We start from the raw sequence: 20,445 nt of genomic DNA on the forward strand, positions 1-20,445 counted from the left end.
TGTGCGGGTGATTAGGACTATTTTGGCATCGGCCGAAGAGGAGGGGTGCTCAAGTGAACTTTGTCAGGACTTTGGTCTGAAGAAGAGCACAGTTTGCACTGTTCAATAAGAGACTGAGCCTGGCTGGAGCCGAATAATTGTTGCCTAACAGATACAAACATTGTTTAGCAAAATAGTTTAGCAAAATACTTTACTCATCAGATTGTGCTCCTTTCCTTCTTGTAATAATTGCTCAACTAGCCTGTGACCCAGTTGCAGGGATTTTATTTGGGCGTGCCTTTTTTTGTTGTTGAGCACATGCCGCCCAAAAGGTCTGTGCCCGGATATGACTGCTGGGCTGGAGCAGAAAACTACACATCTAATATCACTCCAGTTCTAGAGCTGGAGATTTCTGGTCTGTACTCACCTGTTTGGTATAGTCGCTCAGTGCATTCTCATTCCTCCTCAGAATCTTCCAGATCATCAGAGTGTAGAAGACAGCCGTGCAAGCCAGCGGCATGCAGAAGTAGAAGCGGAAAAGCCACCAGTCTTTTGCTGATTTATAAAACTGTTATGAAAACATAATAAAGAACAGTATTAGTGTTGCTGTTTCAGATTTGATCTAACTACTGGAATGTGATGATAAGCACACCTCACTGGCTTCATTATATAATCTGTGTCATTTTCATTTATTATCAAAAGAAAACAAAAGAAAACATATTATTGACCTTGCTTTCTATATTACTCAATTTTGTCTGGATTCACAAATTACCTGCAAGAACTGATTTGTTTTTTTTGGGCTGAAGGAGACATATTGTCAGATGCTGTCCTCTATAGTCTATTATTATCGTATCAAAGCCGACAACTTCAGGCACAGCCAGAATTGTTGATATCACCCATGTCAAAGTAATTTCTACTGCTGTGCACGTTGAAGCCCCAATGCCTTTGATTCGATTCCAGGATGCAACAGCTCGATACCTAGGAAATCAGTAGGGAAATTATGTGGCTGGGGAGCATTTTGTTCATAACAATTAAAGAACATATTACAACGAAAGGGAGTTTCAAGGCCTACTACAAAGAGAATTAACTTTTGACATGTAGATATCTGTCACGTCCTGACCAATATTTAGGTATTATTTGTATTATATTTGGTCAGGACGTGGCAGAGGTATATTTGTTTTGTATTGTGGGGTTTTGTGTGTGGTGTAGTGGGGTGTGTTAGTTTTGGTATAGGTTCTAGGTTTGTTTTTCTATGTGTAGATTTGGGTGCTGGACTCTCAATTGGAGGCAGGTGTTTCTAGTTGCCTCTGATTGGGAGTCCTATCACATTAGCCTACGTTAGCTCAACTGTCCCGCGGGGGACCCACCGATCATGTAGAGGTTATTAATATGGAGTTGGTCCCCTCTTTGCTGCTATAACAGCCTCCACTCTTCTGGGAAGGCTTTCCACTAGATGTTGGAACATTGCTGCAGGGACTTGCTTCCCTTCAGCCACAAGAGCATTAGTGAGGTCAGGCACTGATGTTGGGTGATTAGGCCTGGCTCGAAGTCGGCATTCCAATTCATCCCAAAGGATGATGGAGTTGAGGTCAGGGCTCTATGCAGCCAGTCAAGTTTTTCCACACCGATCTCGACAAACCATTTCTGCATGGATATTGCTTTGTGCAAAAACAGGATGCTGAAACAGGAAAAGACCTTCCCCAAACTGTTGCCACAAAGTTGGTAGCACAGAATCGTCTAGAATGTCATTGTATGCTGTAGTGTTAAGATTTACCTTCACTGGAACTAAGGGGCCTAGCCCGAACCATGAAAAATAGCCTCAGACCATTATTCCTCCTCCACTAAACTTTACAGTTGGCACAAACAGTTCTTGTGCTGACGTTGCTTCCAGAGGCAATTTGGAAATCAGTAGTGTGTGTTGCAACCGAGGACAGACGATTTTTACGCGCTACGTGCTTCAGCACTTGGCGGTCCTGTTCTATGAGCTTGTGTGGCTTGCCACTTTGCGGCTGAGCCGTTGTTGCTCCGAGACGTTTCCACTTCACAATAACACTTACAGTTGACCTGGGCAGAAATTTGATGAACTGACTTGTTAGAAAGGTGGCATCCTATGACTGTGCCACGTTGAAAGTCACTGAGATCTTCAGTAACGCCATTCTACTGCCAGTGTTTGTCTATGGAGATTACATGTCTGTGTGCTCAATTTTATACATCTGTCAGCAACGGGTGTGGCTGAAATAGCCGAATCCACTAATTTGAATGGGTGTCCAGATACACTATATATACAAAGGTAACTTGGAACAGAAATGTGACTTGAATATGCAATCTTCTTACCAGTCAATGCATAAGGCACATAAACTCAGCACTGTAATACCAACAGATGTTTTCTGGATGAAGGGAACTAGTTTACAGAGCACCAAACCAAATGACCAGTCCTTAGCCATGAGCTGCAAAGACATGTCAACATTTAGGTCAGACAAAATTATTTGTAACCAACACGAACACAAAAAAAAAAAAAACTTTTAGAAAACAATCAGATGTTGACCATTATGATAATCAAATCAAAATATATATTTTATGTCAGGATAGACAGTAACTGTACACCAAATTGCAAATAACTCACCCTGTAAGCGTTGATTGGAAAGTCTATCACGATATGCAGCATGTCCCCCAAAGCAACCGGCAATAAGAATGTTAGGTCCACTTTAGTTTTCATATATGATTCTCATCATCGCTGAATTTCCAACTATTCCAACGATGAATACAACAGCAGACATCACGGTATTGATGTATTTGAATGTGTCTCTGATTCCAGTTGACACTAAGCACATATGATGGGGTGGGGTGTTTTGTCCTGGCATTTTGAATAAAGGAATGAAGCTATTGGATTTGTGGTCCGCTGTAAGCTCTATAACACCTGGAGAGGATGTTTCAAAGAGTTGAATAATAGGAGCTGGTTGTGGATTCTGATCATTGGTCACTGCTCTGATTATTAAAATCATTCCATTGGCGAGCAGCAGAGACAGAACTACAGAGCTACAATTTCCATTGTAGATGATTTCTTCAAAAGGCCCGGCAATTTATCCTCAGGTAGCAATCTGCAAATGAGAATGTAAACCATTACTTGACACATTAGAACCTGGAGAGATACCAAAAACAAATCAAATTGGTATAAAGTATATTTGATTACAACAAGAAGCATGAATGATTGTCTGTGAAAATATAGATAACATTGAAATATGTCAGCTTACTAATCAATCAGGCATCAAATTGTTCTCCACAATCAGATAGTGCAGTGCCAATTGTAGCCTCAACAAGCAGCAGTCTGTGGCCTAACTCATACAGCTAAGGCAGATGAAGGTTTTTTAGACCAAAATTTTATTGGCAAGGTTAGTCATCAATCTGTCACCACAATTACTCCTCATACACTGAAGTCTTGTCCTCGGTTTAGATCATACTCCACACAGGATAGAGCTGTCCTCTAAATCCAATGGGGGTTCTACCCATAGAGATCCTATTAAAATCGTATTTTCATTTCTAATTCTATGGTTCTACCATTGTAAATCCCATTTCAAAAACAGCAATGATAAAAGGCTTTTAGGGACATCTGCCCAGTATTTGTGCCAGTGTGTGAATCCTATGATGATCTTTGTGATTGAAACAAGTGTCCATCTTGAGAGGCCATGGCAGGGTTCCTTAACAGGCGGCCCACGGGTGATTTTATTTGCCCCCCACCACAAGTTTTCTGATCAAGAAAACAATATATTTTGTATTTTTGTCATTTTGGTTGTTGGACATAAAACACTGTAAAATCACTAGGAAATCAGTTTAAAGTGATTTTAATTTGGGAACCTGTTCCCAAGTATTCCCACACATAAATAGAGCGGCATACAGTACGTGATCATATCCCAATGTAATAAAGGTTGAAATGATTCGGTTTTTGGGATTCTGTTTGGGATTCTTGCGGTCAATTTGCAGTGTACAAATGATTTATAACTATGTTCCAGCCGCCAACCATCCGCTCAAGGAAAAATCGGCCCATGGCTGAATGTAATTGGGGACCCCTGGGCTACACTCTCAGAAAACAGGGTTCCAAAAGTTTTTGGGGTTGTCCCCATAGGAGAACCCTTTTTGGTTCGAGGTAGAACTATGTTGGGTTCCATGTAGAACCCTCTGTGGAAAGGGTTCTACAGTACATGGAACCCAAAAGGGTTCTTCAAAGGGTTCTCCTTTGGGGACAGCCAAAGAACCCTTTTTGGTTCTAGATAGCACCTATTTTCTCTAAGAGTGTAGTAAATTACTAGAGGGGCTATGTAATAAACCCTGAAAGTTCCAGCATTCTAGTTCTTAATTCTATGGGCTAGTGACATAGGACTAATGGGCAACACTGAATTCTAAATTTCATATGATAATAAAATGCACACTAAGCTGTTGCCATGTATTTTATAAAAAATTCTCTTTGATGAGTCTGGGGATGCCGACAGATTCCAGAGAAGCTGGTGGTGCGCAATCATCCAAGATTCTGGACACGAGTGACTGCCCCTCGGATCTTAGCGAAGAACGTGCAAAACCCAGGGGGCCAGTTGACCTGTGACAATCAGGTCAAGACCCAGTGGTAACTCTTGTGATGGAAAGTTTATCTGCCAAAATTGCCCACCTACGGCGTTGGATGACATTTGGAAAGTCTGTGAAGTGGACAAAATACTTTGACCTCTTGGAAAGAGTGAGTACTGAGTAGGTCAATGCATAATCGTTGTATTGTAATTGTTTTGTAATATTATAGATTTTGAAACAGATAGCCTTCACTGTGCAATGCTAACTGAGAAAAGATGAAAGAGCTGTTTGCGGACTTTGCACACAGATGAAACATTTATAATTTGAGACATTTTTATTATTTTAAGTTCGAGGCTTGCCTAAAATCTTCAAAGCAGTCTGATCCGATACAAAAGTATCGAGGCTTGTATCAAAGTAAAAATACCGTTGATGAAGTTTGAAGCTTTGGACATCACATAACCATCTTAAGGCCGTCACATACTCTCCAGTTGAAAAGTGGCATGCCGTTTCACAAATATATTATGACAACATTTTGTGATGTTTTTGTTTGTTTTGGTGTTTGGCTGTTCATGTTTTTCTTGAGGCAAGTTGAAGTTCGGTAGCCAAAGTCTACGCCCATTCGTCTGTAATAGGTCGACTGGTCGTTTTTCAAGTAAAGGTCTTTAAAAGCTCATTGCAGTCAAAAATGTGATTAGCCTGTTTTTTTTATATATATTTCCACACTATGAGGTTGGAATAATACTGTGAAGTTGTGAAAATTATAATAATGCCCTTTTAGTGTAAGAGATGTTTGAAAAGACCGCCTGAAATTTCTGCCTGTTTTGGTGGGATGGAGTTTTGGCCTTCCATAGCAACATCACTATGCAGTAAATTATTTAGTAGATCAATGAGAAGAAGAGTGCCAAACGCCTCTGCCAGTAACTCATTTTCTGTTTTCCCATCCCCACTAAGACTACTCCCAGACAGCCCTCGGAAAATTCATACTTTTTTTGTGTGCTATTTTTTGTTTATTTTTTTAGCATTGTAATTAAAACAAATTACAGTATGGTACTTAATTGTTACCCAGAAATAATTTGATATTGAGATGAAACGGCTGCATTGGACCTTTTAAGGGAGTATGCAAGCACAGTCATGCTTATGCTAGGAGCAAACAAAACCTAGTCTGCAGTTGCCTTTACAGGGTGTCAGAACTGCTGGACAGAGAGCGCTGACCTCTTTTTATTTTTATCTAGATATTTCATCTGCTTGGCAGGTAGACAGATAGCTCAGGGCGTAAAACCACACGACGGAGGAATCTTAAACCACAGCACACTAGTATCGAATCTTGAGAGAGCCTATTTAGACCCCCCCCCCCACCATGATGGTAGTGACTGCCCATTACTGCACTGTAAAGCGTTTTCTGTCAAATGTACAGTAACTTACTGGCAGCAATTGGATTACAGCTAAAATATCCATTATTTTACGGTACCAAAAATGTTACTGTAGTCAAATTTACAGTATATTACTGGACTTGCCCATCCAGCAACATATTACCCAGAGTACATTGCAAGTTTACATTTTGGTAATTTAGCGGGGGCTCTTGACCTTAGCAACTTACAGTCAGTGCACTCGACAAAGGTTGATTAAAAAAACGCATATCAAAAGTCATAGCAAGTAAAACGTTACTTTAACAGTTAGTGAAAATGTTGTTGTAGTTAAGGATACATTGGTCTTCAAAATGATTGTAATATCTACCTACAGATCTATCAAACTGTAAGAAAATAATTTCTACAGTGTTTTACAGTAATTACAAGGGATTAGAGCAAGCAGGTTGGCTGTATGAATTTGCATATTACTGAATAGGTGTTATATATCGCTTGCACTTCCAAGAGGCCTAGAAAAAGGCTTCCAAACTGGGCGATTATAGGAGAAAACACATCAAACAGACATGGGTAAATATTTACCAATTAAACAATTTAAGTTCCTCTACCACTCTTAATTGTTACAAAACAACTACCACATATCACTTAATTGGTACAGGATTCTCACTAATGGGTGCAACAAATATAGCCACTTACAAGGCATGCCTTGAAATATGTTAGTGAGCCAGTGATACTTTCTCCTCCCACAATATTTCTATACAATGCGCTATAATTTACAGTATGCTGCAGTAAGTACATAGCATAACAGCAATACACTACTTTATTGTATTGAAAATAGTGAAATTGTACTTAATAGTACAGCATACCAACTGATATTTGGTGTTCATACTGAACAAAAATATAAATGCAACATGTAAAGTCTTGGTCCCGTGTATCATGAGCTGAAATAAAACATCCCAGAAATGTTCCATGTGCACAAAAAGCTTATTTCTCTCAAATTTTGTGTAGAAATGTGTTTACATCCCTGTTAGCAAGCATTTCCCCTTTGCCAAGGTAACCCGTCCACCTCACAGGTCTGGCATATCAAGAAGCTGATTAAACAGCATGATCATTACACAGGTGCACCTTATGCTGGGAACAATAAAAGGCCCCTCTAAAATGTGCAGTTTTGTCACAGATGTCTCAAGTTTTGAGGGAGCATACAATTGGCATGCTGACTGCAGGAATGTCCACCAGAGCTGTTGCCAGGGAATTGAATGTCTCTACCATAAGCTGTCTCAAACGTCATTTTAGAGAATTTGGTAGCCACAGACCACTCCAACCCAGGACTTCCACATCTGGATTCTTCACCTGACAACTGCAACCTTCTTCCGACAACTGCAACACAACATCATCACTGACAACACAACATTCAGTAACATAAATAGGGGGAGTTTATTTGCACTTGGCCGTCTCCTGAAACGCCATCAGATTCATATGAAGCAGCTTTATCCGATTATATAAAGTGATCTGTTAAAGCAATTGTACACGAGTGGGCGTGCTAAATTACTTTTTTTTTTGCACGGCTGTGCTGCGGCCTCATACCGTTGATTAGCACAGCAGTAATGAGCTAATAATGCACGATTTTGCCTGGCATAGAAAATGTCCTCTCTCGTCAGAACACTGTTCAGAGGAGCTAGTCAACTACAGTAAACTGGAAAGACAGCAAACAAACTGCTTTTCATGTTGTTTGACCTGTTCGTCTTATAACATTTCTTACTATCCATAAAAATGATGCTGATTCATGACTTTGATTTGCTGAAAAAAATATGTCCGTTCGTTATATCGGTTATGTTGCGAGAGATTTGACCGAGTCATTAAGTATTTTTGTTCTATATCTATGGACGCGACCCCAGTCGTTCGTTCTAAATGTTGCTGGCTGGCAACACTCTTATCTCTTGCTTGCTAGCTAGCCAACTAAGGCTAACACATTCACGTCAAACCGTGCAACTAGAATAACACTAAAGTTGCTGCATTTGCGTTTGTTTTACCTGTTTTTCAATTGACATTTCTTTGTATATTTCCATAAAAATGATGCTTATTCATGATTTCGACTGGCTGAGAAAAGATGTCCTTCTCGTCCTGACACTTTGAAACAATGTTGCAAATATCGAGAGACAGACAGACAGAAACGTTTGTACAAACCGCCATTGTTGCAAACAAAATGTTAGGCTAGAAGCAAGAGGAAATAATGTCTAGATGGTTTTTATAGTGGATATCAAGTTAATGAATTTGCTGGCTGGGCTGATGGGACACTGGATATGAAGTGATTTCTCAGATGGAGCATCATAGGATTACCCGTGCTAAACGGGTTCTTTAGTATGGCTTAGAACGCGTTTCAACCAATCACAATGCTTGTTTTGATCAATCCGTTGTAGAGAACAGTGCTTTGGTCCGCGATGCTTTATGCTAGAAACAAGCTGTAAAATACCTGGGAAAGACGTGACTCTGATATCACTGTTTTGTTTCTTTGACATTCAGAGGCTGACTTTGCTTGGGAAGTAATCTAATTCTGTCACTATCAATTGATTAAGCTATTCACTTTCTGTACAATAGAAGATGTTTAAACCCAGACAGCTTTTAGGGAAAACTTATGACCTCTCATTGGGTTAAGCCACGGAAGAAGAGTAGCCAGCAGTTAAAGGTTAAATTTTTCTGCGTCTGTAGGCCTACTCTGTCTGGGGTGGAAAGGTAGACCTAACTTTTGAAAGTACCATGCTCAGAATCCTAATGAGGTCTCAGATTTAATTATTTGCAAACAGGGACAGTTTCGTTGCAAACAAGAAACACTGATTTGGCATTGTAGTAAGATGATAAGATGAACACATAGGCCTACCCCTCTGTCTATTCTTAGCCTGTAATGTATGTAATTTGTGTGTAAAATTACATAGAATTGCATGAAATGTTTATAAGTTTAAAAAAATCTCGGAACTGAAAATACGATGATATATTTGTGCAATGTTTTTATTATAAAGGAGATCTTTCCACCCTTACTCTTGTCCATGGTGGTCTGCAAACCCACAACCTTCTGGCCCGCAGCCCTGTGCACTATCAAAATTCTCACATTGCCATGTAATGCTGACAGGACGAAGAGAAGTGAGAAGTCATAATATTCTATTTGTAATAACAATAATAATACTAATAATAGATGATGAGTAGGCCTATTGGGCATCAGCAATAGATCTTGATGAGGGTTATTTTAAGCGAGTCTAAATCGTGATGCTGAAGAGACAGCACCATAACCAAGTGTGCACATTTCGTTCTGGGTTCCACTTCCAAGAGAGGTCCATGGAGTTTTATGAACATCAACGCAGACGCATTGAATTTGGATCCTAGATCTCATTGGTGTGATGAGGTTCATGCAGTGGATCAGTTTGTCTGCATACGCGATAGAGGTGGTACATCTCTGGAAGCTAAGCACTTCGAACACTAGTGTAAGTTAGTGTAACAGTAGTGTAAGTCCATAACAAACTGTTTTGAGGACAGCCGTTTTAGCAACCCCTGTGGCCGTTCTTGTTACATCGGATTTGACCAGCTCAAAGTAGTCAAGCCTCCGACTGATGAACCTTTGCACACAAGCCTACAGTTAGTCATATTCTGCACCACCGCCATAGAGAGAGTACAGGGTGCAAATCACCATTTACCTACCTATAGGCTGCTGTAGCCTACATATTTATTTAGTTTGTCATTCTATCATTTTCATAACATTTTGGAGGTAATTAAATATAATTGATTTAGAATTGATCAGAAATGCATTTCCAGAAAATGTTTTTTACCAGCTCTGTGTATTCTCAGATTGAAAGAAGTGAGAGAGTGCTGCTCCCTCGTGCTACGGCAACATTACATCCCTGCGAGGTATTCAGATCCAGACTCATTGCAGAGAAGAAACTAAAGTCTGGGGGCATGGCATTTGGCTGGTGCATGGGCAGCTCAGTTTATTATTTTATTATCATTCTAAATCATGCAATATTTTGTAAATGTGTAAACTTTAGGTAAAAAGTAGGTTGATCACTTCAAAGTTACATTACCATGTGATCAATGACGTCTGAAGATTCGTTTGATAACTTTTTTGAGATGTGTTGCAAAATGTGAGATACAAAGATTTGGCTATTGTGATGGTGCTTTCTTCGATGCCAAGTTGCTTTCAAACACCGACCTCTACTGGACACCTTATACAGATGAAGTCGGAAGTTTACATACACCTTAGCCAAATACATTTAAACTCAGTTGTTCGCAATTCCTGACATTTAATCCTAGTAAAAATTCCCTGTCTTAGGTCAGTTAGGATCACCACTTTATTTTAAGAATGTGAAATGTCAGAATAATAGTAGAGAGAATGATTTATTTCAGATTTGATTTCTTTCCTCACATTCCCAGTGACTCAGAAGTTTACATACTGTACACTCAATTAGTATTTGGTAGCATTGCTTTTAAATTGTTTAACTTGGGTCAAACTTTTCGGGTAGCCTCCCACAAGCTTCCCACAATAAGTTGGTTGAATGTTGGCCCATTCCTCCTGACAGAGCTGGTGTAACTGAGTCAGGTTTGTAGGCCTCCTTGCTCGCACACGCTTTTTCAGTTCTGCCCACACATTTTCTGTAGAATTGAGGTCAGAGCTTTGTGATGGCCACTCCAATACCTTGACTTTGTTGTCCTTAAGCCATTTTGCCACAACTTTGGAAGTATGCTTGGGGTCATTGTCCATTTGGAAGACCCATTTGCGACCAAGCTTTAACTTCCTGACTGATGTCTTGAGATGTTGCTTCAATATATCCACATAATGTTCCTTCCTCATGATGCCATTTATTTTGTGAAGTGCACCAGACCCTCCTGCAGCAAAGTACCCCCACAACATAATGATGCCACCCCCGTGCTTCACTGTTGGGATTGTGTTCTTCAGCTTGCAAGCCTCCCCCTTTTTCCTCCTAACATAATGATGGTCATTATGGCCAAACAGTTTTACTTTTGTTTCATCAGACCAGAGGACATTTCTCCAAGAAGTACGATCTTTGTCCCCATGTGCAGTTGCAAACCATAGTCTGGCTTTTTTATGGTGGTTCAGGAGCAGTGGCTTCTTCCTTGCTGAGCAGCCTTTCAGGTTATGTCAATATAGGACTCATTTTACTGTGGATATAGATACTTTTGTACCTGTTTCCTCCAGCATATTCACAAGGTCCTTTGCTGTTGTTCTGGGATTGATTTGCACTTTTCTCACCAAAGTACATTCAGCTCTAGGAGACAGAACGCCTCTCCTTCCTGAGTGGTATGACGGCTGATCTTTTTATGATGGTGTTTATACTTGCGTACTATTGTTTGTACAGATGAACGTGTTACCTTCAGGCATTTGGAAATTGCTCCCAAGGATGAATCAGACTTGTGGAGGTCTACAATTTTTTTTCTGAGGTCTTGGCTGATTTATTTTGATTTTTCCATGATGTCAAGCAAAGAGGCACTGAGTTTGAAGGCAGGCCTTGAAATACATCCACAGGTACACCTCCAATTTACTCAAATGATGTCAATAAGCTTATCAGAAGCTTCTAAAGCCATGACATAATTTTCTGGAATTTTCCTAGCACAGTCAACTTAGTGTATGTAAACTTCTGACCCACTCGAATTGTGATACAGTGAATTATAAATTAAATAATCTGTCTGTAAACAATTGTTAGAAAAATTACTTGTGTCATTCACAAAGTAGATGTCCTCACTGACTTGCCAAAACTATAGTTTGTTAACAATACATTTGTGGAGGGGTTGAAAAACTAGTTTTAATGACTCCAAACAAAGTGTATGTAAACTTCCGACTTCAATTGTATGTACATTTATTTATTTTTTTAATTAAAATGAAAAAATTTAACTACATGCCACCTGAACAGGAGCTCAGTAGGTAGGTTCAAGCATTAGGAAACAACCAGACACCATAGGCACAGGATCGAATCCTGGCAAACTTTGGACAATTATTTTCTGTGAAACCACATTATCTGCACATTGTTGTTCCAATAATTTGTTCTATTTAATATGGCCTCTGATAATTTTTTCTCTTCAGCGTTCTTAATAATACCACGGATGCACAGTTTTTGTGCAAAAAATATTGAACTGCCAGGAGACAAGCATTCAACTAACTTTCGTTTATTAGAATTCACACCTCTCCATTGAACCACAAAGTTTTGATGGATACAGAGTGAAATTATTTCTATATTTCCATCAAACGTGTTGATATATATTTTGACCAGTATGTGTCCTTAATGTGCATTGTGTTAAAAGCTTTGAGTAATGAACCGTTTTTTTTTTTTTGGCACAATTTGGTGAAAGCCTTAGTTTCCCATCACTAGACATTAGACTGATAAGTATAACTGAATTCAAATTTAGCCAATGTTCTAGTAGCCTACCTATTCTTGGAGCAACAGTGGAACTGGATAAAAGTGCTTCTTTATTCTACAATTAAAACAACTGCGCTTCAGCACTTTGCATTCATTAAGTACATTTACAGATAATAAAATTGAGATTTTAATATACACTCTGTGGTCAGTTTATTAGGTAGACCACTCCATTCACCAAATGGTTTTCTCCTATAGACATTGAGTCAGGTCGCCGCGGCTTGCAATATAAAGCTATATAAAGTAGGCAGACACGTATGGCATGATCGTAGGTGCCAGGCACCCTGGTTCCAGTATCTCAGAAACGTCTGGCCTCTTGGGCTTTTCACACACGACAGTGTCTAGGGTTTACCGAGAATGGTACGACAAACAGAAAACATCCAGTCAGCGGCAGTCCTGTGTGAAAAACAGCTCGTTAATGAGAGAGGTCGAATAAGAGTGGCAAAAATAGTGCAAACTAACCGGGGGCCACAACAGGAAAATAATGGCGCAGTACAACAGTGGTGTGTAGAACGACATCTCGGAATGCACAACTCCTCGGTCCTTGTCACAGATAGGCTATTGAGGCAGATGACCACACCGGGTTCCACTCCTATCAGCGAAAAACTAAAAGTGGACACACGATCACCAACACAGGACAATTGATGAGTGGAAAAATGCCCGGTCTGCCGAAACCCAGTTCCTGTTGCGTCATGCTGATGGCAGCCTGATGGTGAGGATTTGGCGTAAGCAGCATGAGTCCATGGCCCCATCCTGTCTGGTGTCAATGGTACAGGCTGGTGGCTGTGGTGTAATCGTGTGGGGAATGTTTTCCTGGCACACCGTAGGTCCCTTGATACCAATTGAGCAACATTTGAATGCCACACCTTGTAGAATCCATGCCATGAAGAATTCAGGTTGTTCTGGAGACCAAGGGGGGTCTGATCTGGTACAAGATGGCTGTGATCCAAGATGCCGTAGCAGTGCAGACATGGTTTGTTGTCCTCTCGTTTACTTTTTGTATATATTCCAATTTATTTTTCAATCTCCTTTTCCATTTTTAAATTAAATATACCTTCCGGCAACCCGCCTCACTCAATGTGATACGGATCCGCAATTTTTTCAGACCCTATAGCCAAAACTTTCATCAGAAGGTAGCCAGCTAATTAGCTAAGTTACTAGCCATTTAGTCACTGTTAGCCACTGCTAGCGGCCTTTACCCTCTGCTCAGGCACTGACGTTTGTTTAGCCTGGATAATACCTGCCAGCCTCGGACTGTTTTTCTCCACTACAATGCCAGATTCCTGCCGACCATTGATCATCACAGCTAGCTATCTTCAACTGAGTGACCCAGCCTCGAAGCTAGCCCTGAGCCAGGCGCATCTCCAAACAAAATTCCCACAACTACAATACCTCTTTCGCCATCTGGCCCGGTCCCTTCGTCAACACGGCGCCCCGCCGTACCACCACGACTGGTCCGCAGACGTAATTCCATCAGCTGTGCCTTCAACTGGCCTTTGCCGGACGACGTTGCAGACGCTTCTACTTACCCCGGACTGCTAACTTTAAACGCTGTGTCTCCCTCGTGCTAGCGTAGTAACGACTACCTAGCTGCTTCCCTGTTTCATCTATTGCTGTACACTGGACCCTATGATCACTTGGCTACATAGCTGATGCCTGCTGGACTGTTCATTTATCACGGTACTCCACTTTGTTTACCTTTGTTTATCTGTCGGCCCTAGCCCCGAACTCAGGCCCTGTGTGTAGTTAACTGACCCTCTCTGCCCATTCATCGCCATTTTACCTGTTGTTGTTGACTTAGCTGATTAGCTGTTGTTGTCCATACCCCTGTCTGCACATTATGCCCTGAATATATTCTACCACGCCCAGAAATCTGCTCCTTTTATTATCTGTCCCCAATGCACCAGACATTCAGTTTTGCTAGCCTTTAGCCGCACCCTCATCCTATTCCTCCTCTGTTCCTCGGTGATGTGGAGGCTAACCCAGGCCCTGCGTGTCCCCAGGCACTCTCATTTCTTGACTTCTGTAATCGAAAAAGCCTTGGTTTCATGCATGTTAACATTAGAAGCCTCCTCCCTAAGTTTGTTTTAGTCACTGCTTTAGCACACTCCGCCAACCCCGATGTCCCTGCCGTGTCTGAATCCTGGTTTAGGAAGGCCACCAAAAATTCTGAGATTTCCATACCCAACTACAAAATTTTCCGTCAAGATAGAACTGCCAAAGGGGGAGGAGTTGCAATCTACTGCAGAGATAGCTTGCAAGGTTCTGTCATACTTTCCAGGTCTATGCCCAAACAGTTCGAGCTTCTAATTTTAAAAATGAATCTCTCCAGAAACGTCTGACTGTTGCCGCCTGTTATAGACCCCCCTCAGCTCCCAGCTGTGCCCTGGACACCATATGTGAATTCATTGCCCCCCATCTATCTTCAGAGTTTGTTCTGCTAGGTGACCTAAACTGGGATATGCTTAACACCCCAGCAGTCCTACAATCTAAGCTAGATGCCCTCAATCTCACACAAATTATCAAGGAAACCACCAGGTACAACCCTAAATCCGTAAACATGGGCACCCTCATAGATATTATCCTGACCAACTTGCCCTCCAAATACACCTCTGCTGTTTTCAATCAGGATCTCAGCGATCACTGCCTCATTGCCTGCATCCGCTATTGGTCCGCGGTCAAACGACCACCCCTCATCACTGTCAAACGCTCCCTAAAACACTTCTGCGAGCAGGCCTTTCTAATTGACCTGGCTTGAGTATCCTGGAAGGATATTGACCTCATCCCGTCAGTCAGGATGCCTGGTCGTTCTTTAAAAGTATTTTTCTCACCATCTTAAATAAGCGTGCCCCTTTCAAAAAATGTAGAACTAAGAACAGATATAACCCTTAGTTCACTCCAGACCTGACTGCCCTTGACCAGCACAAAAACATCCTGTGGCGGACTGCAATAGCATCGAATAGTCCCCGCGATATGCAGCTTTTCAGGGAAGTCAGGAACCAATACACACAGTAAGTCAGGAAAGCAAAGGCTAGCTTTTTCAAACAGAAATTTTCATCCTGTTGCTCTAACTCCAAAATGTTTTGGGACACTGTAAAGTCCATGGAGAACAAGAGCACCTCCTCCCAGCTGCCCACTTGACTGAGGCTAGGCGACACGGTCACCACCGATAAATCCATGATAATCAAACATTTCAATAAGCATTTCTCTATGGCTGGCCATGCTTTCCTCCTGGCTACCCCAACCCCGGTAGTATGGTGGTATGAAAGGATACACATTTAGTGTCCTCTTTCAAAGAATGAAGAGACAGATATGGAGAAGGAGAAGTAGTTGTATGGTATACCTATTGTGGGGCCACCTACCCTGTTGGCCTACAAACCAGAGTTGAAACAACCTCCTGTTCAGTTTGAAAAGGTAATCAACCTCTCTCAGCCTTTTTCCTCTATACCAACAGCGTGTCTTGCTTTCATGAAGACGTATTTCTCATTCACAAGTTACGTACATAATATAGTATTGTACAACATTTTTGCATAATTGAGCGGAGTGAATGAGTGATGATGATGGTGAAGATTCCCTTCTCTAGGTCCCAGTGGTGTCCAGCTCTTGATCCTCTGGGGATCAGTCCGAACAGGAAATAGCGCTTGTTCTATGTGACTACTGCCAGCAACCCAGTAAACCCTTCATATGCCGTGAACAATTGGAAAATAATCCTGACCTGGATTTGGTGAGTGTTGCTGAAGATTGTTTTTCTTCAGACTATCAATTGAAAGCAAATCAATGCAGGTAACAATGGGCCAGTCTAAGCCTTTTGGTACTCTTTTCAGAGAGAGACTGGAATGATTGCAGTCTTAGGTTCCTTTATGGCTCCTGGTGTGGATAACATGCTTCTAAGATTGTAGATATGGGTTTGAATTAAGATCTCTTCTACACCCATAGAAGAGCCTTGATTTGATGTTGTGTGTTTGCCATATTTTTCAACTCCAACAAATGCAATAGTTTCTCCTGGAATTGGAGTGGGCCTTAGCTGCCGTGGAAGGTGAACAGGAAGATTGATGTGGGTCCTCACCCACCCTTTATGAGCAAACAGTAGAAGAGAGCTGCAAAGGAGCGGGCAGAGCAGAGGTGAGAGAGAATTTAATTGATGTTATACCCTGTCCAATTGATGTTATACCCTGGTGCCAGCTACTTGAAACCCCTGCAGTCAGCTCCTCTAATGGAATGATGATGCGCCTCAATCACCTCTGACCGTACATGTGCAATTGGACCTTCTTAGACTTTAAAGCTAAATGTGGCCAAAGGAAACGCTTTTCTGTCAAAGTCTGAGTTTTGGAGATAGGAGGGTGGCTTGGGATTTCGATATTCAAAGGGATTTCCACTTAACCTCCCAGTGTCCATCACTCTAACATTTTCTGATGGTGCACTCTGAGGAAAGCCAACCTCTGTTTTAACCATATTTTAACTTCAGGTTGCTGGAATGGGGACTTCAGAGGGTCCAGAATACCAGCAATCAGAACATCTTTTTCTCACGCTGTCACAAAAAAACCCTTGATACATTAAATTGTAATTTCTTTTAATAATCGAACTGATTATTATTAGTATATTGACTTAGTACTCTCCAAGTCAATACTAGGTTATTTTCCTGTGTTTATAAAGGTGGTGGTCTGATCAAAACCATCTCCTACAGACTGTCCAATGAGGTTTGGACCATCCGAGAGAAGACTTACTTCCCTCAGATGGATATCAGAGACTCCTCAGACATCTTCACCTTACAGGAGGAGACAGAAAGGCAGAAGGTACACCAACCCTGTACTGTCATTGACACCAGCTTCTCTCATCACTCTACACCTATTCCATTACTGTTCAGGTCCATGGACTGTACCATTTTATTAATGACTTATTTGTTTATTTTTTTAGAGATCACATTTGCTTCTGAGGTTATATCCAACTGGCAAACACTTCATCACCCTATATCAAGATAGAACTGGTAATGTTTTGTATCCTTTTATTAAAGGCTGAGGCTGTGGATCCGTAGGTAACCGCCCCATTCCTGCCCCCATGGATCCCTTTTCTCCAGAGCTAAAAATTCTAATCACATTCTGCACGTGTTTCTTTACCTCTACTTTACTCACAAATGTTATTTTTCTTGCATGGGCTGTGTGTCAATCCCCCGCATCCGCCAATGGCGGCCTTCCGCATCTGCGGTGGAAGGTGGACGAGCTACAGCGGTGTTTGTCAGAATATGAGACGTCCCGAAAAAAACAGTGATTGAGATTTTGTGTATTGATATTTGAGAGAGAGGGGAGAGAAGGCTGCCTAGATAGATATTTCTCTGGTTGGACAGCCTTATATGCAGCCTTCTCAGGGTCCAGGCGAATCTTTTACATAAGAACATACAAACAAAACATAATTAAAATACGTTAGGATCACTCTGACCTGCACTCCTATAGTCCCAGTTGGTATTCGATAGATTGTGTAGTCACCTTGTTTACCCTATTGGCTTACAGCAAAAACTTGACATTTTTCAAACACAATTTTATTGTTGTCTGCTTGTTTTAGTCAATTACAAACTACATTTAAGAAGAGTACAACATGTCTAAAGATTACTTTTCAGCATTGCCTGCTCCCAAGCATTCCCAAAACGTAATATTGTAGAGCTCCCTAATGCCCCTTTTCGCCACATGAGTAAGTGTATTACTCTAGGTTAGCTGGGGCGGCACTAGTAACCGAAAGGTTGCAAGATCAAATCTCCAAGCTGACAAGGTAAAAATCTGTTGTTCTGCCCCTGAACAAGGCAGTTAACCCACTGTTCCTAAGCTGTCATTGAAAATAAGAATTTGTTTTTAACTGACTTGCCTAGTTAAATAAAGGTTTAAAAAAAGTGCAAGCTACCAATCAGAACATGAATCGAGCCAAGATAAACAAATGGACTATAATGCTAGTGAGTGGAATTACAAACAGACTATACTACATAAGTTAAATGTCTTACCTGTGACTAAATGTTTTCCACACGTGTAGCCTACCACAATTTTCCACTCTCACACGCCAAATAACCTGAAGCCACAGGGCTCTGCATTACGAACCATAGGTTGGGGTTTTTGACCTGGTACATTGAATAACACACCAGCTTTTCGGGATGTTTTGTTATTTCTGTATAACAAAAAATCGACGATGAAGTTAGCTCTTTTACACTGGGGGTCAATGGGAAAGAATGTTTGTTTTCCCCCATTTGTGGGCGTGGTCGAGGGGAATTCCTTATTATTACGTGAATATCGACTCGGAGTATTCCTGTTCATAAGAGTTTGGAATTTTGGAATGTTCAACAATCTTTAGTGAACTGACAGTTGATGCAAGACTCAAAACAACAGTCTGTCAAACCTGGAGGATTTATAAACTGTTTTTCAACTTGGTGTAAGCAAGCAACGCATTTTAATGTCTAATGTATGTTATTCCAGATTCATATTTTGTCAATATGAAGAAATATGTTATTGACATCTTGTTTTAGCACTACCAAAATGTTATATTGAAGACTCTGTTTAGCTAGCTATCTAAGAACTTGCATTAACTTAATTTAGCTAAATTAGCAAGTAGGCCTAGAGAATAAAACATATTTAAAAGCAGGTTGTTACATTGTTTCAGTTGCCTATGGAGTCCATGGGGGCTCAGAGACTGGGGAAGGGATCATGTCAAATGTTTCAACTTCAATGAAATCTCAGCCCCATCAACACCTTCATCTTAAGATGTCTCAAGACATCTTGAGACATAAAGTTGATCTTCTCTTGCTGAACAGGTGAGATTGCTATTCTGGGCTTTCCTTGGCAGTTTTATTAACCTTTTACTGCATTGGGCTAAATCAGGGTCACACAGAGTGATTCTTGTTGGTCTTAAAGAAATCTGCTTTGAAACAAAAGTATACACATCACACACGTGGTTATGGGCTTAAACAAAAGAAGTGACCTGTACCGTGTCGGATAGAGTTTAAATGTATTCCGTTTTGAGTTTGCATCCCAATATTACACTTTATATACATCACAGAAGACTGAAATATATCAAAACTGTTTGACATAGAAACACTGGATTTTGTTGTAAATGTTTTCAATATACTGTATATAATTATTATTTTTCAGAAATATTAATTACCTTCCACCCATGAAGCCAAAGAAGGTGCCTTTGGTCATTGAGTGCAGGAAAGTGCTACATAGAGGATACATCTACAGTACTTGTTATGTCAAATATATCCCAAACATAAATTATAGAGAAATGTCTGGTCCATGGATTGATTGTTTTGTTTTGTTTTATTAATCAGGGATGCCAAAATCACATGCTGCAGAGTAGATAGAATGTATTTGGGTTTACTGATGAAGTAAGTTACGACTGGGCATGTATCTGACATTTTTTAAACATGATAGTTCTTGTGTTTTGAACACAAGACTATTTCTATTTTGTCAGGATACAAGGATGGAAGACCGCATGTCAGAAACTCAACTCAAGGTAAGCTGTCACCTAGCAAATACATGTGAGAACACTCCATTGCAAAATATAACATAACACAGGCAATGTTCACTTCTTCCAATGAGAACAGAGTGCTTAACTGATTCATTCTATTTTCTGACTTGACAAACGATAAAGCTAGGGTCCTATCTGGTGTCAAACATTAAGCCCTTATGGACTTTCTGCTTAAGCCCTTAGGGCTTTCTGCTTAAGGTGAGCTATTTATAATTATAACAAAATTGCAGGATAGATGTGATGTTATTGATGTTACTGTATTTATGATATGATAGCTAATTACTTTTTTCTTTCCAGTTAGAATTTCATAAGGAAGCTATTCATGTTTGTTCTCTAGCATCATGATGAATAGACACAGTGATCTACTTTTGTAATTTGTCTTCAGATTTGACATGAAAACAACAAAGATGGGGTCCTGCCTCACCGCCAACATTGAGCCGTACCCCACAGCAAGACAGAAGGCTACCAAAATATGGGAATCTGCCTCAGGTGGTAGTGTACAGTGTTGTTAATCTCATGGACAAGCTCCATCCCATGTGGTCTGACTGTTTTCTGTTGTGTTTGTGTTTGTCTCTCCCAGCTCACCCATCCAGAAGGCCTTGTGATGCTGGGGCCAGACATCCTGCAGAAACATC

At 40.8% G+C, this 20,445-nt stretch overlaps 1 pseudogene; it reads right to left on the bottom strand.

The window, feature by feature from the left end:
- Positions 1-265: 265 nt before the first annotated feature.
- LOC106581873 (endothelin receptor type B-like) lies at positions 266-3,083 on the bottom strand (annotated as a pseudogene).
- Between the last annotated feature and the right edge of the window lie 17,362 nt (positions 3,084-20,445).

The sequence above is a fragment of the Salmo salar genome, chromosome ssa21 (assembly GCF_905237065.1).
Source record: "Salmo salar chromosome ssa21, Ssal_v3.1, whole genome shotgun sequence".
In the NCBI taxonomy this organism is placed as follows: Eukaryota; Metazoa; Chordata; class Actinopteri; order Salmoniformes; family Salmonidae; genus Salmo; species Salmo salar.